This window comes from Cupressus sempervirens, chromosome 3 (genome assembly GCF_028749045.1).
Source record: "Cupressus sempervirens isolate cs-2001-9-10 chromosome 3, ASM2874904v1, whole genome shotgun sequence".
Classification (NCBI taxonomy): Eukaryota; Viridiplantae; Streptophyta; class Pinopsida; order Cupressales; family Cupressaceae; genus Cupressus; species Cupressus sempervirens.
This window is the reverse complement of record NC_143120.1, coordinates 1,013,238,273-1,013,264,528: the sequence shown is the minus strand read 5'-3', so window position 1 is coordinate 1,013,264,528 and position 26,256 is coordinate 1,013,238,273. Positions and strand designations below refer to the sequence as shown.

The following is a 26,256-nucleotide window of genomic DNA, read 5'->3' as shown; positions in this document are numbered from 1 at the left end:
TGCCTGTTACTTTATCTTGTCACAAAAAAATATAATTGGTTAGTCTTAGAAATTGGTAAACATATATGCTCCTAATAATAAGGGGTACAGAAAATCATTCTAGTTCACTCTGTCCAACTTGATGGGTAATTACTAAAACACAAAATGGATGATAGCTGGAGAATTTAATTCTCCCCTTTACCCTTCAAAAAAAGTGGGAGGAACTGAGGACCACTCAAATAGTATGATAGATCTTGGGGATTTTATACTAAAATTGGGACTTATTGATCTAGATCTAGAGGGTTCTAAGTTTACATTGACCAACAAAAGATAGATCAATAGACTAATCCAAGAGAAACTTCATAGATTTACCCTATCCACTAACTAGAATAATCTAGATGACTTTCATCTCACGGCTAAAATTACTACAACTTGATCTAATCACAATGCTATTTTGTTGGAATTGATCACTGGAAAAAGAGTGGCTTCCCCATTCAGATTTGAGAACATGTGGCTCTTGCACCAAGGCCTAACGGGTTTCATTCATAGATGGTGGAATGCCTTGGCTGTGAGCTCCTCTATGATTAATATGTGTACTAAATTAAGAGTATCAAAGGTAAAGTAAAAGGGTAGAATAAGAACTCTTTCACTAACATATTTGAAAGGAAAAAAAGACTTAGTAGGGAAGATAGAGAGAGTTCAAAACCAAATGAACATAAATTATGAAGATGACAAGTTCAAAAAGTCAAAAAGGAACCCTAGGGAATAGTGGTTGAAGCTATCAAAATAGGAAAAGGTTTTATGGAAGCAAAAATCTAGAGTCTAATGGCTTACTGAAGGTGACAGAAATATGAAGTTTTTTCACCAAGGTACACCCTATTCAAGATATATAATGATTATGAATTTGAGTTCATTAATTCATAACAAAAAAAAGTAAATAATAAGAAATAGCTCTATTTTATTCTATGCACTTACATTTGGTTTTAGTCTAGACAAAATGCATGCAATATTTTTCAATAGATCATAAGTACTTAAATAAAACATAGAATCCATTAATCATTGTCGTAATTAAATCATACACATAAGAAGACCTCTTCTCGATGACTTAAAACATTATATCGCCATTCATAGAATCATTATGATGAATTCCTATCGGGAACTAATCAATCGATAAGACCTGCTTTGTATAAATTGGTTAGAAAGGCATTGTACAAATAACCACACACCAGGCCTCTTGGGTGTCCCTTCCTTTGACAAAACATGCTTGATCAGATTGTTCATGTAAGTTTTTGAATTCTCAATAGTAGTTGCAACACTGTTGCCGGCGGAGGGCCATCCTATTTTAGCAATAATAATTGCTATGCTGTGAAATCCCATGGATCCCATTGCAGGATAAACAGAATCAACAATAGCGTCGAACAAGTTCCTGTAGATGAGCAATTGAGTTCTTAAAAAGAGCAAAATCTAAACCAAGGGAACTGTTTTCAAGATAGCTTTTGTATGGATGAACATTGGCCAAAAAAGGAGAGTTGTTCTAGTCCAGAAATTCTAGAAGAGATGTCATATGATCCTTCACTGTAATAATAAATGTAACGATGTTTGGAGAAAGTACATGCCAATGACACAGCAGTGGACACATTTATCTTGTTATCCAGACTCGCGTTGACACGTGCTTCCTGAATGTTTTTCATGGCAGGAAGAAGATATGGCACATAATTGTCATCCATGGGCAGTAGGATAGCAGGGTTTAATATACTCATTCACCCATTCCATTGCTTCACTCTTGTTAGAAGACATGTTCGTTAAGTTGAAATCAGCAACTCCAACCATTAATTCTATACCAGAGTTTGCAAATGCCTTCAATACAGTGGGCTCCTATTTGTAAGTCCTGTATTTCCCAATCTTGTTCTCCATGAGAATGCTTACCACCTCCTCTTCCGGTGGCAAATCATCTCCCATCTTTCTGTTGACCACTCCTGTTCTCTCCCCATTTGCGCAACCAACATAGGTAATCAAAACTGCTACAGTAGGTTTACCAACTATAAGAAAATCCTATTATTTATGAAAATTAGTACAAAATGATTATAGCAAAGGACAACTCAAAAAGTGAATTTCCTTGAGAGCAAAACCACATGAAGCTAGGAAATGAGTCCCACCCACAATCTAGCAGTGACTTGCGAAAGCCTCTTTCTTGGAGGTCTTAAGTTCAAAACTCGCATTGTTCCACTATAAAAAAATTAAAAAGTTAGGAAATTATGGCATACTTTAGAAAACAAATCAAACTATTTGTTTAGTGCAAGTGACTTTAACTATTTCTTTGATCTTTTCATTTTGTAATAGGAAACGGTCGTATTTCATATATCGAATTTAATGGTTAGGAATCAGTTTGGTTCATGAAATTTATTTTGGTGAACATTCAAATTATCTTCCATTATCTTAGTAACCATGTTCAGAATAAAATGATTAGAAGAACAACACAAAAATAATTTTATAAAGAAAGGAAATTAATACATCCCATAAAACTAGCAAATTAAGTGCTCACATAATACAAATTCAAAAACATGCTTATTTGACATAATGAAGTGAATGAAAAATTTTGTATGAAAGTTTTTAATCAAATCGAAAAATGTAGATATTAAATTAATATAGAGAAATAAAAAATATTCTAATAATCTCTACTTTAAAACAATTGACTACGAGGAAGAAATCTAAAGTAGCTATTAGGTTGAAGCTTGATTTCCAAACCACATAAGTGCCATTATTATAATCAATAAGTTCATATAAAATTTGTAAAGGTTTAGAAGATGATGTTCCTTCTATTTATGTGTACCTAAGTTTTTTTTTTAAATGCATATAGAAATATTAATTAAGGAAAAAGAATGTATAAGTGAGAATATAGTCTAACTAATATATCCTATGTTCACATTGTAAGTAGGTGAGATTTTATTATCATAAAAATGTCCAAAATAATTTAGAGATAGATCTTATGGGTATTTAAAAGTGTGCATTTACATGAGATTTAGATAGAGGAATGGAATCTTTTTAGACTTAGTCATTAGAGGAAATAATTTAGTATCTGTGTGTGTTGTAATAGTCGTGATATCAATTGTTGGTTTAATACCTGAATTTGTAGATCAATAGACGAGCCCAAGAGACACCCAAATATAAACTAGAAAGTAACCAAAACATAGACAAAGATTAGTGTACTAGCCCAGCAGACCTCCAAATATAAAGGAGGAAGTGACCAAAACATAGAAAAATAATGCTCTAGCCAAAGAAAACCCAAATATAAGGGGTTATAAAGTAACCAAAACATAGACAAAAATTAATGTAACAACCTAAGAGATGCCCCAAAACAAGGGGGAAAGTAACCAAAAAATAGACAAAGATTAATACACGAGCCAAAGAGACAATCTATTGATGTGTGTTTTATGATCCAAGAGACACCCTCTTGATGCATGTTTGACAGCCCACCAAACAGTGGAACAAAATATTGAGATATATTTTCCTCTCTTGAAAAACACACTAAGATATATTATCATTTCCTAATTGAAACAAGAGGAACATCTCGAGATAGATTATAAAGAGCTATTGAAATAACCAAAATCAAAAGGACCAAGTTAAATAAAAAGATAAGGTGCCCTTTTAGAATTGATTTTATAATCAAGGTCACAACACCCTTTAACCAAACATAAGCAAAGACAAATCACCTTGTACATCAAACACACTCAAGGAAGAGGTGACAAACATATATCCCATATCAAACATGAAAGGAACTCCAAAACAAGCCACCCAAAGATGAGAGGAAAGTAGAGAAAAGGTAGAAGTGTCCTTACTAAAACATCATATTATATAAAGAAAAAATCCAAAAAATAGTAACTCCTAAAACAACCCCACTAGATCAGCAAGGAAGGAAATCCACCTACATATGAGTAGAGGAAGGGAACTTGAACATATACACCTAGGCCAAGCTAAGACATCTATAGAGTGCAAGCCAAAACAACAACTCTGGGACTCCCTACCCCGATTGGGACCCCCAAAAACCACTCCAACCATGGGTCACAAGGAGGAAACCCACGAAAGGCATCCAGAACAGAAAATCCTACCCAAGCTCCTGTAGAATCCAAACAATAATTTTAAAAAAATTGAACAGAGAATACTCTATTTTTAACAACAAAGCAATACTTTTTATTAACAACAGAGCTAAAACAATTTTTATTTCTACATCAGTAGACACCTCTGTGTGCATAAAACTACATACAAGAAAAGTATTATTTAGAGAAAACTACTCTCTTGAATAAACTTGGAGTTTGATAAAAAATCACGGTGGAGACTAAAATAGCTTACTACAAGAAACAAAAATTCTCCCTTGTTAAATGCTATGTAACATGGTGTTCCAAGATCACATATAGAGGAGGAATCTAATAATTGTTCTATTAAACTATTTAAACTACTACAAATCATGCACTGATTCATGCATGTTAATTTTTATTCTACAATTATGTGAAATAGAACATAAAGATGGAATGGTAGAATTTTAGTTGTGACTGTAGGTAAACAACATCAATCTTCATACTCCCCCATGATGTTGAGAAGACTAACAATTCAATCTCTGAGTGCCAAAAATTGATCTTTTGCAGCTACTTTGTGAAGATGTATGTGATTTTCTCCTTTGTGTTGATGTACTTCAACTCAACAACTTTATTTTGTACCAAATCTCTGATGAAATTTTGTTTTAGATCAAAGTGTTTCGCCTTGCTGTGATGAACTAGAGTATTGGCTGATTTAATGGCACTTATGTTATCACAAAAAATCACAGTGAGATGAATATATATCACTCCAATTTCTTCAAGAAGCTTTCTAAGCGATAAAGTCTATGTGCTAGCTGAAGTGACCACAACATATTTTAGTTTTGTAGAAGAGAGAGAAACCATACTCTGCTTCTTTGAACTCCATGTGATTAAATTGGAACCTAAAGAAAAACAATTACCAGATGTAGATTTTTGGTCATCCAAACTACCTCCCCAATCTAAATCACTAAAGCCAACAAGCTCAAACTTATTAGAAGAATAGTGAATGCCAAAATCTACTATGCTTTTCACATACCTCAAAATTCTCTTTGTTGCCTTCATATGTTCCTCTGATTGATTTGTCATATACCTTGAAACCTATGAAACTAAATAAGCAATGTCAAGCCTTGTGTGAGTTAAAAACATCAAACTCCCCACAATGCTCTTGGTACTATTCGCCAATCATTTTGGTACTATTTTCCATTCATAGATTCGCCACTAAAGTTATGCCTAATTATGGCTGACATGTTATAACCCTAAAACGGTTTAATACTTGTATAAAAGGGTTTAGGGTTGGGTATTTTTCATTATGTTGTGATGCAAAATTGGTTCTTGCGGCGGTATTGAGCTATAAGGGATTACAAATTGTAATTAGATTGTAATAAGATCGGACTTGCTGTTTGGTGGACGTAGCCCAGGGATTGGGTGAACCATGTTAAATCTTGGTGCCTTGTGTTCATTTCTGTGTGATCTATTATTTTTTGTTATTGGTTATATTTGCATGTATTTTTATTTTTGTCTGTGGTTTATCCTAACAAGTGATATCAGAGTGAGGTTGTCTTTCAGTTATCCTCTGCAGGAAAGTCTCACAGTTAAGTGGGAGTATCACGGTTGAGTGGTAGTGATGGAAAATGAGAATAAGCTGAGGGTTGACAGGTTTAATGGGCAGAACTTCTAGTTATGAAAGATGTAAATGAAAGACTATCTATATCAGAAGGATATATGGAAGCCATTGGAAGGCAAAGCCAAGAATCAGGAAACTAAGTCAGAGGCTGAATGAGATCTTTTGGATAGAAAGGCACTCGGAAGCATTTGGTTATGCTTGGCACCATTGGTGGCATTTAATATTACAAAAGCAAAGACGAAAGAAGATTTAATGAAAACCCTAGCGACACTATATGAAAAGCCCTCCACTTCAAACAAGGTATTTCTCATGAAGCGTTTATTTAATATGAAAATGGCAGAAGGTGGATCTGGTGCAGATCATTTAAATGAGTTAATGCTATTACTAGTTAGTTATCTTCTGTGGGTATCAATTTTGATGAAGAAATTAAGGCTCTCTTGATTTTGTGTTCTTTTCTTAAAAGTTGGAATGGCTTGGTAATGGTGGTGAGTAATTATGTTCTTGGATCTAGTACCGTAAAATATGATGATGTGATTGGTGTTGTTTTGAATGAGGAAACTCATAGGAAATTCTCAGGTGGATCTACATCAGGAAGTGCTTTGAATGCACAAAGTAGGGGTAGAACAACTGAAAGAGGAAGTAACTCTAGAAATCGTGGTAAATCAAGAGGAAAGTCAAAGGGGAGGAGGTCTCAATCAAGAGGACCAAATGATTGTTGGTACTGCAGGAAACCAGGGCACAAAAAGAAAGATTCTTGGAATCAAAAGAAAAATGAAGGAGACAAATCAGATAGAGACAAGGAGGCAAATGTGGTAAGTAAAAAATCTGAAGAGGATGATTTGCTTCTGTCTTTAGAGAGTGTTGATTATTCATGGGTTTTAGATTCTGGTGCTTCATTTCATGCTACACCTCATAGAGGTTATTTCATTGATTATGTCCAAGGGGATTTTGGGCTTGTTTATTTGGGGGATAATGAACCCTGTTAGATTGTTAAAAAGGGAAAAATTAAGATTAAGTTGCAGAATGGGAATTATTGGGTACTACATGAGGTAAGACATGTTCCAAGTTTGAGTAGAAATTTAATTTCAACTGGGCAACTCGGTGATGAGGGTTGTGTAGTTACTTTTAATGATAAAAATTGGAAGGTTTCAAAAGGTTCCCTTGTAGTAGCAAAAGGTGTGAAAGTAGGCACCGTATATCTTTGTACAGGTCATATTGTTCCTACTACTTTGATTGTTTCAGAAAAAAATGAATGTTTAGGAACAATTGCTGCAGTTGAGCAGGGAGAACAAATAGTTGTTGTAGATTCTGATATAGCATGGCACAACAGACTTGGGCACATGAGTGAGAAAGGTATGAAAGTACTTCATTCAAAGAAAGTTTTACCAGGTCTAAAATGTGTTAATATGGATTTCTGTGAAAGTTGTGTATATGGAAAACAAAAGAGAGTGAGTTTTGTAAAGACTGGGAAGGAAAACAAAAACGAGAAATTAGAGCTTGTGCATATAGATGTATGGGAACCAGCTCAGGTATCTTCCCTTGGTGGCTCTCATTATTATGTTACATTTATTTATGATGCAACTAGAAAAGTATGGGTTTATTTTCTTAGACAGAAATCTGATGTATTTCAAACTTTTAAGAAATGGAAATGCTTGGTTGAAAATCAGATTGGTAAGAAATTAAAATGTCTCAGATCTGATAATGGTGGTGAGTATTGTAGTCATGAATTTGAAGATTATTTCTCCACTAATGGTATTCGTAGATAGAAAACTATTCCAAGGACTCCACAGGAAAATGGAGTGGTTGAATGCATGAACAAGACTATAATGGAGCGCGCAAGGAGCATGAGGTTGCATGTTGGGTTGCCCTTACACATGTGGGTGGAGGCTATCAATACTATAGTATATTTGATTAATAGAGGTCCATCTACTCCTTTGTTCTATGGTATTCCAGAGGAGGCATGGACTGGTAAGAAGGTGAGTTATTCTTTTCTCAAGACCTTCAGTTGTGAAGCTTTTTCTCATATAGACTCTGAAAATAGAACCAAGCTAGAAGCTAAATCAAAGAAATGTGTCTTTTTTGGATATAGCATTAATGAATTTAGTTATAGGCTTTGGAATTTCAAAAATTTTAAAATTGTTAGAAGTCGAGATGTCATATTCAATGAGAAAGTGTTGTACAAAGATCTGTTGCAGCAACATGAGAAGAAAGAAGATGATTATGTAGTGCTAGATGATACTCCAAAAGCTGATGTTCCAACCATTCCTCATGATGTGCAACAACTGTAACACCAAATACCACAAACACTAGTGAATGTTAGAAGATCAACGAGGCAAATTAGACCTCCACAAAGATTTTCTCTCTCTTTGTATTCTATTTTACTTATTGATGTTGGTGAACCTGAAAGTTATGATGAAGCTATGCAAGTGGATACTAAGATTCAGTGAGAGTCTGCAATGAAAGATGAAATGGACTCTTTGCTACAGAATAAGACATGGGATCTATGCAAGTTGCCTGGAGGTAAAAAGGCTTTACAAAATAAGTGGGTTTACGGGTTGAAAGAAGAGGAAGGAGGTAAGAAAAGATTTAAGGCCAGGTTAGTTGTAAAAGGATTTGCACAGAAAAAGGGAATTAATTTTGATGAGATATTTTCTCCTATTGTTAAAATGACTTCTACCTTTACTATTTTAAGTCTTGTGGCTACTGAAGATTTGCATTTAGAGTAGTTGGATGTTAAAATAGCCTTTCTTCATGGTGATTTGGATGAAGAAATATATATGGCCCAACCACAAGGATTTGAGGTCAAAGGTAAGGAGAACTTAGTGTGCAAATTGAAAAAAAGTTTATATGGCTTGAAGCAAGCACCTCGACAATGGTATATGAAATTTGATAGGTTTATGCATGAGTATGGCTATAACAGGTGTCATTTAGATTATTGTGTTTATTTTAAGAGGTTGGATGATGATAGCTTCATTATTTTATGTCTATATGTTGATGATATGCTTGTAGCTATGTCTAACATGGATCATATTAAGGGGCTGAAATGCCAGTTAGCACATGCATTTGCTATGAAGGATTTGGGGGCAGCAAAAAAAATTCTTGGTATGAAGATTTGCAGAGATAGGAAGAAAAAAACATTGACACTATCTCAAGCTGATTATGTTGAGAAGGTGTTGCAACGTTTCTCTATGGAGAATGCTAAATCTATCAACACACCTTTACCTGGTCATTTAAAATTGACTAAGGAGATGTGTCCCAAGACAGAGGAAGAGGAGGATAAGATGTCCAAGGTACCCTATGCTTCAGCTGTAAGAAGCTTGATGTATGCTATGGTATGCACTAGGCCAGATATTGCACATGCAATGGGAGTCATTAGCAGGTATATGAGTCATCTAGGATTTGAGCATTGGAATGTTGTCAAGAGGATTCTTTGATATTTGAGAGGAACATCCAATAAGTGTTTACACTTTGGGGGCTCTACTACTTATTTATAGGGCTATGTTGACTTAGATTTGGTAGGGGATATTGATACCAGGTGGAGTACTATAGGTTATGTCTTTACTGTTGGTGGGGCAGCTGTGAGCTGGGTTTCTAGGTTACAATCGATTAATGCTCTATCCACTATAGAGGCAGAGTATGTTGATGCTATAGAGGCAGCCAAGGAGATGATATGACTTTAGTTCTTCTTGGTAGAATTGCGACATCCTTAGAAGGATAATTATTTGTTCATAGTTAGTCAGAGTGCCATTCATCTTGCTAAGAATTCAGCTCTGCATTCTAAGACCAAACACATACAGTTGCAGTACCATTTCATTTGGTCAATTTTGGAGGATGGAGAGTTAAAGCTGGAGAAGATACATACCAATGACAATCCAGTAGATATGTTGACAAAGGTTGTAACAAGGGAGAAGCTGAACTCCTCTTCAGCTTCGGTTGGTCTTTTAGACTGAACATGAATAAAAGAACAACAGAGTCTAGGGTGGTTTGATCTAGTGGGAGCCCCATGTGGTAGTGGTATTGCTATACCTAGGATCAATCCTCAAGTGGGAGATTGTTAGATTGTGGTGACTGATTAGGAAAGTACTATACATACTTCATAACTAGTGGTACTATTTGCCAATCATTTTGGTACTATTCACCATTCCTAGATTTGCCACTAAAGTTATGGCTAATTATGGCCGACAAGTTATAACCCTAAAGTGGTTTAATACTTGTATAAAAGGGTTTAGGTTTGGGTATTTTTCATTATGTTGTGATGTGAAATTAGTTCTTGTGGCAGTATTGAGCTGTAAGGGATTATGGATTGTAATCAGGTTGTAATCACTGGATTGCAATAAGATAAAACTTGCTATTTGGTGGACGTAGCCCAGGGATTGGGTGAACCACGTTAAATCTTGGTGCCTTGTGTCCATTTCTGTGTGATCTATTATTTTTTGTTATTGGTTATATTTGCATGTATTTTTATTTATGTCCATGGTTTATCCTAACATAATGTCTCATCAATAATTTTAGCACCATCATCTCTACATAATGCAACTCCATGAGCAATTGGAGTGGAAAGAGGTTTACAATTAGCCATATCAAATTTCTTCAACATATCTTTTGCATACTTTTCTTGACAAATAAAAAATTCATCTTTACCTTAATAAACCTCCATGCTAAGAAAATACTTCATGAGACCTAAATCTTTCATCTCAAACTCATTCATCATAGAAACTTTGAATTCATCTTTCATCTTTGAACTACTACCCATATATAAGAAATCATCATCATACAAACTCACAATGAGAATATCATTACCTTCTTGTTTATAGTAAAGGGCAGGTTCACTCCTACTTCTTTGGAAGCCATTCTGCTGAAAATATCTATCAATTCTTGCATACCATGCATGTGGTGCTTGCTTGAGTCCATACAAAGCTTTCTTTAACTTGTACACATGATCTTCTTTTCCTTGAATCTCAAAACCTTGTGGCTATCCCATAGATATCTCTTCTTCTAAGTACCCATTTAAGAAGGTACCTTTCACATCGATGTCATGAATACTCCATTTCTTTTGAGCTGCAAGAGAGATTAGCATCCTAATAGTTTCTAGTCTTACTACTGGTGCAAAAGTTTCTTCATAATCAATGACATACCTTTGAGTGAAACCTTTAGCAACCAATCTTGCCTTGTGTCTTTCAACACTCCCATCACTATTATACTTGGTCTTATAGACCCATATTGTGTCAATCTTCTTCTTCTTATGTGGAAGAACGAAAAGCTCCCATGTCTCATTCCTATGAATGGAATCCATCTCTTCATTCATTACTTGCATCCAAATCTCATTTGCACATGCATCTTCAAAACATGATGGCTCAAAATCAGCTTTAGCAAGTAATGCAAAATCTACTATATCACCTATTGGATCTTCTTCATGTGCTTGATTTTGACACCTCTCATAGATATCACTCAATCTTCTTACCTTTCTTTGAGGGCTTGAGGATGGACTTGGTCTTGGGATTGGTGAGGGGTTTCTTGGTGGGATTGGTGATCTTGAAATAGAACCGTTAGTTGGCTGCTCATTATTATTATCAGCAATGACATCATCATCTAAAATTAATTTTTTCTTTTCAACATTATTTTTTTGATGACCATAAACTCCCCCTTCATCAAAAATCACATCTCTTAAAAAAACAATCTTATTAGTAATAGGATTGAATAATATGTAAGCTTTCCTTTCCTCACTATAGCCCAAAAAAATACATGATTCACTTTTAGCATCTAGCTTTTGCCTATTCTGATTAGGGATGCAAACATAAACCAAACAACTAAAAACTTTAAAATAATTTGTATTAGGCCTTTTCTCATACCATGCTTCATATGGAGTCATCTTGTCTAGGGCACTTATAGGACTCACATTGAGAATATATACTGATGTAGCAACTGAATCAGCCTAATAAGAATGTTTCAAACCCTTGGTTTATAACATGCTCCTTGCCATTTCTACCACAATATAGTTCTTCCTTTCAGCCACTCCATTCTGTTAGGGTGTGTATACAGTTGTGAGTTGTCTTTTGATCCCATTCATCTCACCAAAATTATAAAAATATTTTGAGAAAATCTTTGCTCCACGACCTATTCTCAAACATCTGATCATGTTCCCTTTCTCATTCTCTACATGAGCTATAAACCTATTGAATGTATCAAAGGCTCCATCCTTAGTCTTCAAAAAATACACCCAACACATGCATGAGTAATCATCAATGAAAGTAATGAAATATGATGACTTACCCAAGCTTTGTGTTTGCATTGGACCACAAATATATAAATGAATAAGTTGAAGTGGGTGTTGGGCCTTCTATGCATTGACTTTTGGAAATGATTCTCTTGCATGTTTTCCTTTTGCACACCCTTCACAAATCTGTTTGTGCTCTTCAACCTTAGGCAATCCAAGAACCAATGCATTTGATGTTAGATTCTTCAAACTATTGAAATTCAAATGGCCATAGCTAAGCTGCTACAACCAACTTTTATCCTCATAAGCCATATTGACAAGATGATTGTCATTTTCACCAAACTTCAAAGGAAACATCCTATTCTTTGTCATAGGAACAACTGTAATCACTAGTATATTTCATGTTCTCAAATACCACTCTAGAATTCTTCTCAAATAGCTACCCAACAATCAATAAATTATGCTTCAATTTGGGACTATAATAAATATCCTAAACACTTTTCATACCTTCCTTTGTTTGAACATCCATGGCTCATTTGGCCACAACATCCACTGTATTTTTATTACCAAGAGTAACATTGGATCTTTAACCATCATCAAGCTTTGAAAAAAATTCCTTCTTACCAGACATATGGTTAGAGCATCCATAATCTAAATACCAAAAATCATTCACATTACTCTCACCTTTCACATAACACAAAGATGAATTACTTGAGGAAGGATTCTCATCTTGTTGAGCATAATTGGCATTATTGTTACTTGATTTTAATCTACAAACTCTCTCAAAATGTCCATACTTATTGCAATGATAGCATTGGATGTTGCTTTTATCAAATTTTCCTCTACCTCTTCCTCCTTGAGCACCTCCTCTTCCTCTAGTTCCTCTTGAATAGTTATGATTTTGACCCCTTCCTAAGTCATTGTTGTTGTTATTGTTGCTGCTAGCACCATCATTCTTTGAAATTTTCAATTGGGAAGAAAAATCCTTCTCATTAACATTGGTAGACATGCCCCTTATTCTATCCTCATGTAATATGAGAGATCCAACCAGCTCATCATACTCCATGGTAGCTAAATTTTTGCTTTCTTCCATGATAATTGCTACAGTATTCCATCTTGGGGTTAGAGATCTTAATACCTTCTATATTACATGCTCTTGAGTCATAGGTTCAAATTATGCCATGCCAAGTCACCATAATTATTTTGACATGGTACTCTTTGAAGCCATTGTCTGAGGATTGTCAAAAAATTATTTTTTAAAATTCCTAGATTTTTATCTCCTTTGCATAGAATTCTAAGAAGCCAAGATTCATGTAGTATTCATACAACCTTACCAATTCACAACCAAAACATGCAAGGATGTGTAGGTTACAAGAGGCTCCTAGACCCCTATTTCACAAGCATGAAGTCAATTTGTGCTTTTCTATTTCTCCATTTGGGTTGGATGGAAACTCTTGGGATTGCACCAATTGTTGATTTTTTGGGCCTTCATTTTACATTTAGTTCTTATATCATTGAATTTGGAAGGATTTTTATTTTGGTTTTTTAAGTTGGGTCTATTGGTTGGACTTAACTTCTTTGTAACACTACTTATGATGTTATGTGGAACAACATGACATGTTGACTAGGCTTGAAAGATGTCTGATAGGTTTCCTAATTGTTTTGGTTTTGTGGGTAAATTTGGGGCAAGACCACCAGTAATGATGATTTTTGAGGAGGTGTAGGAGGTTGGATTTTTTATTTCATTGTTTTGTGCCAACTTATTGCAATGAGGTCAATTTGATCCAGGTCCCATTATTACTGGTGTGGTGTTTTGAATCCAGTTTAGATGGTTTGTGTACAAGAGATCTTATCATGTTTACTCAAACTTGTTGATGATATCCATGTACACACCAAATACATTGAGAAACAAATGAAATTCAATATTTTCTTTGCTTCCATTAATGTATAAATGATCTAGAGTTAAATTTGTGTTTTTGAAATTGTAGGCACAATGACTTTGATCCAGAATCTTTATGAAAGGTAGTATCTTTTTATGATGGGAAATCTCAAAGGTGGGTACTCTTTATGTTCACAAGCTGTCACAATTGCCTATCATTTTTGTTCTACTTCAAATGATCTTCCAACATCTACTTTCTTCATAACACCACTTATCTGCAAGAGATTATAACTCTATTTCTACAACTTTTCAATCTACAAATTTTTTAATTTTTTTGATGTTTCTACACTCTTTCCTTATACATTTATTTAATACAAATCCTTGATTCACAACTCCCCACTTAATCGCACGCATACATTTGGCTGTGTTTTATTTATATTGCTTGTGAAGATTCATTGGCTGAACTATATCTAGGAAAATCCGCTTGGCTAATTTTTAGTTCTATTTTCTTTTATGTTTATTGCTCATGAAGATTCAGTGCTTGAATTAAATATAGAAAATCTGATTTCTTAATGTTTAGTTCTATTTCATTTTATGTTTTTATTTATGTTTCTTATGAAGATTCATCTCTTAAATTAAATATAGGAAAGGCTAAACTTGTAAGATATACTTAGGTTTTAGTTTTTATTTTTTGTTATGTTTGTATTTAGTGGATGAAGAGTTCAAACATCAATAGTAAATTGGTCAACAGTTCATATTATATATTCCACCATGAATTTGGGGTTGTTGGTGTTAAGCTTGGGGTACACACCATATAAGCATGTCTCACCCATTTCATTCTATTGTCAAAAGAAGGCCACTAATTTGTAGAGAATTTTGGAATTGTAACTTATCTACAAGCATGTCAAAATTTATTGTAATGTCCAAGGGCAATTTTAAAAATATGAGAGATTGTGATGTAGCAACAAAAAAAAATTTAGACAATTTGAAATATGATAAGGTAGCTCTATTAAAAATATGGAGCTCATTATTAACTTCTAATTAATCCAACCCTAGCTAATTGCTTATCTTATGGGTCTTTTATGATCTCTATGTTCTTTACTGGCATTGGAGGCTTGAGTTGAAAGGTTTTTTCATGTGGGTCTTATGATGAATAATATGTAAATATGGGTTTATAAAGTGATGCTCATCATATTCACATTTATTTATTAATCTCAACATAGCATGAGCATATGTAACAACAATTACAAGTAATACATTCTATGAAACTATTACAATTGTTAATCATAGGATCCCGTGTAATATTTTTGGGTATCCCTCCTCTATAGAACATACAATATGACGATCTCTTATGAGCATGCAACTTATCAAACATATAAATAATGTAGAGAAGCTAGAGGAGTGATAGACACACAATGAATAATTTCATTCCTCACTTAATTTTAGACAGCTTACAAATTACACACTAAGCCTTGATTCCTAATTTAAAAGTGTTAAATAGTCAAAGTTGACATATTTTTCAAGCTTAATTTTCATGCTTGTTTCAACTCCATGGCTAATTGACATCTTTACACGTGTTGATAAATTTGAAAGCTACCAAAGGGGACAATTTTTTTGAAAGAATAGAGGCCACTAGCTTAACTACCTGGGAGATACTACTAGCTTGAAACCTACAACTAGACTCATTTCCCCCACCAATTTAGCCTTGAATTGCTAACCATACATAGTATCCTGCATTGACCAGTACTCACAAGTTGTGTGTTCTATTGCCTTGCTATCTAAGAAGGCCTCGGCCAAAAATTACCATAATAATGTACATATCAATATTTTACTTTAAAAATATGTAAATTGAATATAAAAAATATAGAAAAGAGATGTATGCAAAAGCTAGCAATTTGATTAGCTAAAAGGAAGAAAGATTAATCATTGTTTAAACATTATAGCCTTCGCAATAGTTCTTAACATGAACTAATAAATATTTTAGTTGAATCTACTATAATCTCAATAGATCTTTACCTTATTTCTCATTGCCTTTCAAAATTAAATTTCTTTGATGTACAATATATAATATTTGTTTTTCTTTTTTTTTTAAAGATGGTGACTAATACCATTACCTCATAAGGAATTAATGATATTAGCACTCAATATTTTCACATGCACAACAACACTCAATGTTTGCATCTTTGTTCTAAATTTATGGTCTTTGAAATTCAACATTTAAAAACCAAATCAGAAGAAAAAGCCTAAAACATGGAATCCATCATTCTATTTTTTTTATTAATAGCAATCAAAACAACGGGGCTAGCCGTCAGCACATAACCATGGTTAAATCATTAACAACACATTTACTACAAAAAACTACCAACACCCCACTCTGTCCATAAGATCAAAAAATAGTGTCCCAAACCCAACACAGATACGAGCATACATATTCAAACAACCACTAGTAAAAAGACCAAAACTATTAGTGGAAAGTGTTGTCTGAACATAACTAATAGAATATCTACTAAATTGCATAAAGTTATTCCAAAATATCGATTGGAGAGTTTAACCATTATACCATCAATATATTTAAAATCAATTTACAAAAATAATGTTTTACTATACAATATTTTACTCTCCACTACTTTATTATTTCAAACAAAATAAATTACTTCATAAAAATGATTACACTGAAACTTTACCATTCAGGTTCAGGACAAAAAGCTAGTTTAAAATGTCATTATTTTTTTCCAAACTTACACTCCCCTCCTGAACCACAGACAAAGAAGCTGATATAATTAATATGCCAATCATGACAGTGAGGTACAAGGTATGATGGTTTATGATCACATGCCAACCATACCCAACCATGTCGAACGAACTGGCTAGGTAGGCTAGTCTTGTATTTTAAAATATAAGAGTACGGTTACCATTTTAGAGAAGGTGGAAGGAAAGAGGAGAGGATACATGACTGTCTTGTTAGGGTAGAAGAGGCCCCAGTTCTTGGCAGTCTCGTACTCTCCCATCTTCTGGTCCTCATTGAAAAGAGTGTAGATGAATGTTTCGATACTCTTTCCTGGCCTCATCGACGTCCCTTCGTTGGACAACACATGTTTGATCAGATTGTTGTTGTATGTCTGGGCATTCCCAACCGTAGCATGGAGGCCTTTATATTTGTGCCAAAAGAGGGCCACCCGGTTGCAGTAACCATGATAGAAATGTTGGAGTATCCTATGTCTTTCATGGCATAATAAATGGTGTCCACCATGGTGATAGAGGGGGAGAAGTGGGGCATTTTTACAAGGAGTTTGTCAAGTCTAGAAACCCCTCCATCACATATTAAACCATCGTCAAAAATTTTGTCATAGATTATAAAAAATGGTCTTTGAGAATTTGTCCAACTTATAATTCTAGATTTTAACCAAAACTTGTGGCATGGTTTGACTATGACATTTTCCTTGACATTTTTTTGCTTTATGCTCGATACATTTCGTGTGGTTTGAAAGCAAACAAAATATCACTAACATGTAAACAAAATATCACTGACATGTAAGATATTCTTTTTATCTAATTGAAGATAAACTAAAGCCTATTTTTAACAAGACTTGATCCTTAGTAAACTCAATTTAACAAAACAAAGACCCATTAATAATATTTTTTAAATTTCAACTACTTTATATAATTATAAAATGTTTTAAAATATTTTTTTTATTTTTATGTTGAAAACTAATTCATATATCAAAAATTAATTGAAATAATTTTCATTAACAAAATTAACAATATCTTGTAAAATAAAATTATAAAATCTAGACCATAATTTAGAATTAAAACACACATATCAAATAATGAAATATATCACATCCTAGACCTATTGTTTTGTATTCATTGTAAACAAGACTTTATCCATAGTAAGCTCATTAAGAACCTTTCAACTTGACAAAATCATGAATCATTAATAATAATATACTTTTATTTTCAACTACTTTATATTATAATCAATTATTTGTATCTATTTTTTTGAAACTAATTTATATGTTAAGAATCGATTAAAAAAAAATCATAAAATTCTTAATTATCAATAAATTTAAAAGAAATATATTTACCAGATACTAGATAACAGAATACCAAGATACTTTAGACAAGATGATCACGCTAAAATAGGCTCTAGAACTTGCTCAAGAAACATAAGGGTAAGAATAGATACCTAGCTTTGCATCAAGGAAGTCTAACAAAGTAAAACCAAGAGTGGTAATGGAATAATGTGGTTAAAAGGAGTCATATTCTAAAACTATTCACAACCACTTAGACACTCACAAAACCACATAATTGGGTCAATCTTATCATAAAAATTTATGATCTCCATTTCCAATTCACATCATAAACCTCATATATGCACGTAACACATGTAGGATAAGCATCATAAGCAATTCAGTGTGTTGCATCATCAAAACATGTCATAAACAACCATTACTCATTTGGTATTAGACATTATCAATTACAAATTAAATAATTTCATCATCAAAGAATATATCCAATACAACTCCTGCTCAAAATCAAAACATCTCAAGAAGTCTAACATATCTTGGAACTCCTTTTAGTGCATATTAAGAAACAGAAGAAACATTTTGTTCAATATATATATATATATAAATAATTATATTTTATTTCAACACATGAAGCTCTCACGAATCAAGTGATAAGTACATCACAATTTCATAATAGTTTATGAATCCACATAGAACAAAACATCTCTAATGGTCTACTTTCACCTCAATCTCACTTTAGAACTTCTCATTGTAACCAACATAAAGTAAAATTTGATGCTTTGAAATTCCCAATGATATTTCTTAGTTTTTACTAAATTGCTAATCTCAAACTAGGTCAAGTCAATAGCCATGATGGTGCTAACCTAAATAAATAAGTAGATTCCCAACTAAGGGCTCTATTGATAGCTAAACATCGGTTTACTAGTTTAGTACTATACATTCTAAAAGTATTTAATAGGAAATTGAGAACATGACACTATCAAGGCTTGTTAAATACAATTGATTAATTGTGTATTATCTTTGATGTTACAAAAAATGTCATATCATTATCAATCAGTGTATTCTGAGCTCACTCAGGTAGTGGAGACAATTTTCTATGTCTACCAAGCATTCCAAAGTATGCCTAGTTCAGAAGGTAGTATCTACCCAGTTCACTCGGGCATCAAAGGAAAGTTTGTAGATGATGAGTGTTAATTGAGCGCACTCTGTTAATGAAGAAAATCTTGGATGAAACCAGTGTTAACCAAGCCCACTCGGTTACCAAAAGATCTGTGCAAGTATGCAGTGTTAATCGAGTTCACTTGGTTAACATAGGAAAATCATTTCTGAGTTAGTGTCCATCGAGTAGGGTCAACTAATGAAGGATTTTCTTATTTTGGCATATGTATTGAGTCTAATTGTTTTATCTAATGGTTCTAGCCGACTGTGAAGATGAATTTTAATTATTCTAAGTTATATTCTAGCTGACTTAACAATATGAAAGATATATGTATAAGGTCAAGTTGAGGATTAGAAATATTAAGTGAATGTGTGGAAGATTTGATGATGCCAAGAGGAAGTGAATCAAAAGGATGAGAAGAATATCCTTTTCAAGCTGAAAAGATATATTTGTTTAGGAAGGATCAAGTATACAAGCTAGCATAGAGATCTGTAATCAGCAATTCAGTTGCATCAGAAATAAAATCATCTCATTGTTACTCTCTAACCATTGTAGCAGTGAGCTAAACCTCTTAACAAAGTTGGCTTAACGACTATTTGTAAATCCTCTAACAAGGTGGAAATTCTATTGAACTTTCTAAAAACCTCTAACAAGGCCACTCCTAGTAGGGTGATTAAATCCTCTAACAAGGTCACACCTAATAGTGTGTTTTGTAACCTTTAATAGGGTTGGCTTCTAATAGGGCTCACTTCAAAAGTGGTTTTTCCCAAATTGGGTTTACACGTTAAATCTTGGTGTCAAATGTGTTCATGCTATTTCTTTTCCATGTTTTCAACTAAGTTAAAGTAATGATAATCAGTGATAACATCTTAAGATTTTCATATTAAGTAATTATTGAGAAAAATTGCAGTGTTTAATGAGTTGGAACATTTTATTTATGTTTGACAAGCATCAACAGTGTTTAGTTTTTAGAGTTTATTTTTGGTACTGACATCTAAGGTATATGGGATATATATTTTTGTAGTAACTGATTCACCCCTCCCCTCTAAGTTACTCCTCTTATATTTCCAACAATTGGTATCAGAATTTTTGGTGCTTGCACAAAGGGTTTCAAAGACCTAAGCTAAAGATCAAGATGTCTTATATAAGAGAGATTCCTAAGTTGAACAGAGAAAACTTTGCAGCATGGCAAGGACTTACGAGGTTACATTTTTCTACTATCAGTGATTCAGGCTGTAAATATTTTGATGCTAAATACAATCTCCTCCTATTGGAACATTATCAATTAAAGACATTGGTGAAAAGAAGAATCATAACATCATGATGATTGATATTGCATATGCTCTTAGTTATGCTAAATTTGATGAAGTAAAAGACTATAAAACAATGGATGAAATGTGGACCAAAATGAAAGACATTTATGGAGGAGATGACAATGTAAGAAGAGGTAAAGCAAAAATTCTCAGAGGTCATTTTGATCAAATGAAAATGAGAGAAGATGAAAACATTGCAAAATATGTGGAAAGAATCAAAGCAAGTGTGAGTGCAATCAAAGCATCTAGAGGAGACATTGATAACAAAATAGTTGTAAGAAAGGTACTTAGAACTCTTCTTCCTATTTATGCAATTAGACTATCTGTTATTGAAGAGATGAGATGTGATCCAAATAACAAAATATCTTTGGATTCTCTAGTTGGAAGATTGATAGCTTTTGAGTTGGATAACTATGATAACTATATTCCTAGTTCCAAAGGTATTGAGTCTACATTTGAAGCCAAACTTTCACTCGAGAAAAAGAGTAAGAAATCAAAGGCCAATCAATCAGGAAGTGAAGAAGAAACAAAAGTAAGTTCAGACAATGATCTTGAAGTTGTTGAAGCCCTACTCATAAGGAAATATTCTAAAGGTGGAGGAAAATACAAAGGCAAGATTCCTCTAATATGTTTTTCTTGTGAAGAAGTTGGTCGCATTGCTGTTAGGTGCCCAAAAAGAGAAAACAAGGATGAAAAGAAAAAAAAAAGTGCAAAGGCAAGAAGGAATTAAAAAACTACAAGGACTACAACGAAAAAGGTAATAAATCTTGTTTTATGGCTAAAGATTTTGATAATAGTGAAGATGAAATGGTATATATTGATGTAAAAGATGAATCTGATGATGAAGGAAATAAGATGGCACTTATCTCTCATGTTAGCAAAAATGATACATGGATTATTGATAGTGGTTGTTTACATCATGTGACTGGAGATAAAACAAAGTTTGAGCACATGGAATATTATGATGGTGGTAGTATTAGATTTGGAAACAATGAACCTTGTAACATAAAAGGAAAAAGATGTATCTCTTTCACTAATAAACTTGTATGAAATAATGCTTATTGGGTTGAAGGATTTAAGCATAATCTAATGAGTGTAGCACAGTTGAATATCATTGGATTTAAAGTAGAATTTGTGGATGAAAAGGCCAAACTACTGGATGGAAAGGAAATCTAGTTGGATCTGGCAAGCAAATAAAAGGTAATCTATTTTATCTTGATCTTAGCAAAAGTTCATGTTTTATTGCTCAAGTAGAAGAAAGTTGGTTGTGGCACAAAAGACTATGTCATGTAAAATTTGATAATTTGGTTAAGATAAGAAAACATAAAAGAGTTAGAGGTATTCCTTATTTGAAGAAACTTGATATGGGTCTATGAAAAAGTTGCCAAATTGGTAAGATGGGAAAGACTTGTTTCAAAAGCAAGAACTATCATTCAGAAGAAATCTTAGAGCTTGTACACATAGACTTATGTGGACCTGTTGGAATAGAGAGTCACAATGGAGAAAAGTTTTCCATCCTTTTTGTTGATGATTATTCTAGAATGATGATTGTAATGTATCTCAAAGAAAAATTGGAAACTTCTCAAAAATTCAAGTGGTACTTGGCAATACTAGAAAAAGAAACTAGTAAGAGATTGAAATGTTTAAGATCAGACAAAGGTGGTGAATTTATCTCCAATGAATTCAATGAATTTTGCATTGAAAAAGGAATTAAAAGACAAGTATCAACCCCCGGTACACCTCAACAGAATGACATAGTTCAAAGAAGAAATAGATCCATCATGAATTGTACAAGAACATTGATGATAGAAAAGAATATTGCAATCAAATATTGGAAATAAGCTATTAGAACTACAGTTCATACCTTAAGTAGAGTAAAACAAAAGAAAGATTAAAATCAAACTCCTTATGAACTATGGTATGGCTACAAACCTAATGTAAGTTACTTGAAAGAATTTGGTAGCAAATGTTATATCTTGAAAGAATCTAGAAAAAGAAAATTTTATGCCAAAGGTAATGAAGGCATATTTTTAGGATACTCCTACAGAAGTAAAACATACAAATGTTTGAATTTATCTACTCATAAAATCATAGAAAGTGCACATGTGAGAATTGATGAGTTTGTAGAAAAGAGTGAAGAAGAAAGCAATAAAGAGCTTGAGGATTATAGAAGATTTGTTTACTATGAACCTAATGCCCTACCAAATCTATCTAGAAGAGAGGAGGCTTCAACTTTGGAGTCCCCAAAATATCCAATAGTTACCAAGTTGCAAATAGTGCTACCTGAGTCATAGTCTAAACGACTTGAGTCAGAAGCTACTGAGCTCAGTATGAAGGACCCAAGTCACTGACAGTGGGACATGAGCTTGATACTGAAGTTCATCATGAAATCAGTAAAACTCATTCCAAATCCAAAGAACCTATGTTAGCAAACTATATCATAAGGATCTACAAAACCTTATGGTGAAACATTTGCTCCTGTTGCAAAATTAGGTGTTAGAACTTTACTAGCATATACAGCTCACAAAGGATTTAAAGTGTATCAAATGGATGTTAAATCTACATTCTTGAATGGAATTCTTGATGAGGAAGTCTACATTAAACAACCAGAAGGTTTTTTAGATCCTAGAAAAAGGGACATGGTCTGCAAGTTACACAAGGCATTATATGGACTCAAGAAAGCTCCTAGATCTTGGTATAAAAAACTTCATAACTACTTGGTATAAATTGGTTTTTAAAAAACAAATGATAATAGTAGTCTCTATATCAAAGAAGGACCAGATAAAAAGATTGTGTTGGCAAAAATATTTGTTGATGATACCTCATTCACAGGAAATGATGACTTGTGCAAATCATTTTCAGAAGAAATGAGTAAGGAATTTAAGATATCTATGTTTGGAGAAATAAAATTCTTTGTTGGATACAGATTCAACAAAAGAAAGATGGTATCTACATTACTCAATCTAAATATATCAAGGAAATACTAAAAACATTTGAAATGGAAGATTCAAGACTAGTTGGAACCCCTGTGTCTACTAGACATAAGCTTTCCAAGAATGATGATTCCAAACAAGTAGATCATACCACATATAGATCAATGATTGGAAAATTGCAGTATGTAGTACACATACTACTTGATATTGCATTAGCAATTGGTATGGTGGCAAGATTCACAAAAAATCCCAAAGAAAATCACATGATGGCAATCAAGAGAATCATGAGATATCTAAAAGGTACTGAAGAATATGGTTTATGGTACAAAATAGGAGGTAATTCGGACTTTATGGTATTCATTGATGCTGATTAGGTAGGAAGTCTTGATGATAAAAAAAGAACTAGTGGTGGAGCATTCTTTCTTGGTAAAAGAATAGTGTCCTGGACAAGTAAGAAACAAAATTGTATCTCTCAGTCCACAGTAGAGGCAGAATATGTGGCAATAGCAGTTAATTGTTCTAATATTGTTTGGTTCAAACAACTGATGAAAGGTATAAAGATAGAGATCAAAGATCCAATAGTCATATACTATGATAACACCAATGCAATCAATATATCAAAGAATCCAGTGATGCATACCAAAAAAAAGCACATTTCTATAAAATATCACTTCTTAATCTATAATTGGTGTAGGATAAAGAAGTCAAATTGAAATATGTGAACACAAAAGAAGAAATTGTAGACATATTCTCCAAGCCACTACCTAAGGATGTATTTCTATATCTAAGAGGTAAGCTAGGGGTCATTCCCCTATATAAAACTCACTAAATTAATTTTAGTGATGCATCAACCAGAGCATGTTGAAGATCAATCAGTTGATGCAATATTGACAAGGGCATATTGCAAATGAATCAATACTTAAGGCACATTGAATTTCATCGAGCATTGTCTTTGGCATGTGTTGTTAAAGAGGGACAAGTATACTATCATATCTCATAGAATTTTTTTTTAAAAGAAGAAGAAGTTTGTTGTCGTAGTGAAGAGATGTTAAAGAGGGAGAATGAACTTGGTAGACATTTTAAGAATATAGAAGTTTTTTGAACGAGAGAGAAACTGAAGGCAGAAAGAGTTCACACTGACCGAGGGAATTCTCATGGATGAGAGTTAGAATTAAACTAAGGATATGTTCCTTACTTTATTCTTGCTCCAAAAATTTCATTATGTTATGACATGTTGTGTTGTCATCAATGTCAAAAAGGGTGATTATTAAATACAATTAATTAATTGTGTATTGTCTTTGATTTTACACAAAATGTCGTATCATTATCAGTTAGTGTATGCCAAGCTTACTTGGGTATTGGAGACTTTTTTTTTGTCTACTAAGCATTCTAGAATTTTCCCAGATCGAAAGGCAATATCTACCGAGTTCACTCGAGCATCAAAGAAAAGTTTGTGGATGATGAGTGTTAATTGAGCTCACTCAGTTAATGAAGGAAATTTTGGATGGAACCGGTGTTAATTGAGCCCACTTAGTTACCAAATGATCTGTGCAAGTATGCAGTGTTAACTGAGTTCACTTGGTTAACATAGGAAAATCATTTATGAGTTAGTGTCTATCAAGCAAGACTGACTAATGAAGGATTTTCTTATTTTGGCATATTGAGTCTAATTGTTTTATCTAATGGGACTAGTTGACTGTGAAGATGAATTTTAATTATTCTAAGTTGTATTCTAGCCTACTTGACAATTTGGAAGATATAAGTATAAGGTCAAGTTGAGGATTAGAAATATGAAGTGAATGAGTGGAAGATTTGATGATGCTAAGAGGAAACAAATCAAAAGGATAAGCTAAATATCCTTGTGGATTTGAAAATATATATTCAATCAGGAAGGAGATCAAGTATACAAGTTAGAATAGAGATTTTTAATCAACAATTCAGTTGTATCATAAATTAGGTCATCTCATTGTTACTCTGTAACCATTGTAGCAGTGATCTAAATCTCTTAATAGAGTTGGCTTAATATCTATTTTTAAATCCTCTAACAAGGTCTAAAGACCTCTTACAAGGCCACTCCTAGCAGGGTGATTAAATCCTCTAACAAAGTCACACCCAATAGTGTGTTTTGTAACCTTTAACATGGTTGGATCCTAAAAAGGCTCACTCCAAAAGAGTTAAAAATAGTAACTAGTTGTAATTGGTGGTTTTTCCCAAATTAGGTTTCCACATTAAATCTTGGTTTCAAATATGTTCATGCTATTTCTTTTCTATGTTTGCAACTAAATTAAAGTAATGATAATCATTGATAACATCTTAAGATTTACATGTTAAGTAATTACTAAGCAATTATAGTGTTTATCGAGTTACAACATTTTATGTGTGTTTGATGAGCATCAGAAGTGTTAAGTTTTCAAAGTTTATTTTTGGTACTGACATCTAAGGGATCTAGGATATATATTTTTATAGTAGCTGATTCACCCCTTGCCTCTCAGTTACTCCTTCTATATTTCCAACAAGGTTATGATTTGCAAAGTAGGCACTAGAATAAAATAATAACACTAAATCTTCAAAAATAAAATAATTAGGAGCATATATTTTTATTCTTCCAAGAGAAAGCAATAAGATCATCATTTGCAATTATGATCTAATTAAAGATCCAAGTTGTTCTTTTTAGTAGGCATATGCAGTTGGTTTTTCTAACTTTCAATAGCATCCAAGTTAAGAATACTTCACAAAAGGTTTAACAAAATTAGCATTTTCTACCCAATTCCTAAAACCAATGATTCATCACCAAGAATATGGTAGTCAAGTTTGGTAGAAATATTCAAACAATATGACAACTGGATGAAAAAATTAAAATTTTCATCCAAGAACATCAATAATGAAACTATCAAATATTGTGATGTTTGTAAAGATACCTGACTATATATAAGATTCTTAAACACTAATTACCAAGGATTGATAGTGAGAGTTAAGTGATGAAGAACCTAGATTACTAGAAGATGATCAATACATGCACCCGAAGTCATGTAGGTTAAGTCTCCTCCAAACCTCTTC

General features: G+C 33.2%; 1 pseudogene; it reads right to left on the bottom strand.

The window, feature by feature from the left end:
- Positions 1–1,128: 1,128 nt before the first annotated feature.
- LOC149570181 (glucan endo-1,3-beta-glucosidase, basic isoform-like) lies at positions 1,129–2,198 on the bottom strand (annotated as a pseudogene).
- Positions 2,199–26,256: the final 24,058 nt, after the last annotated feature.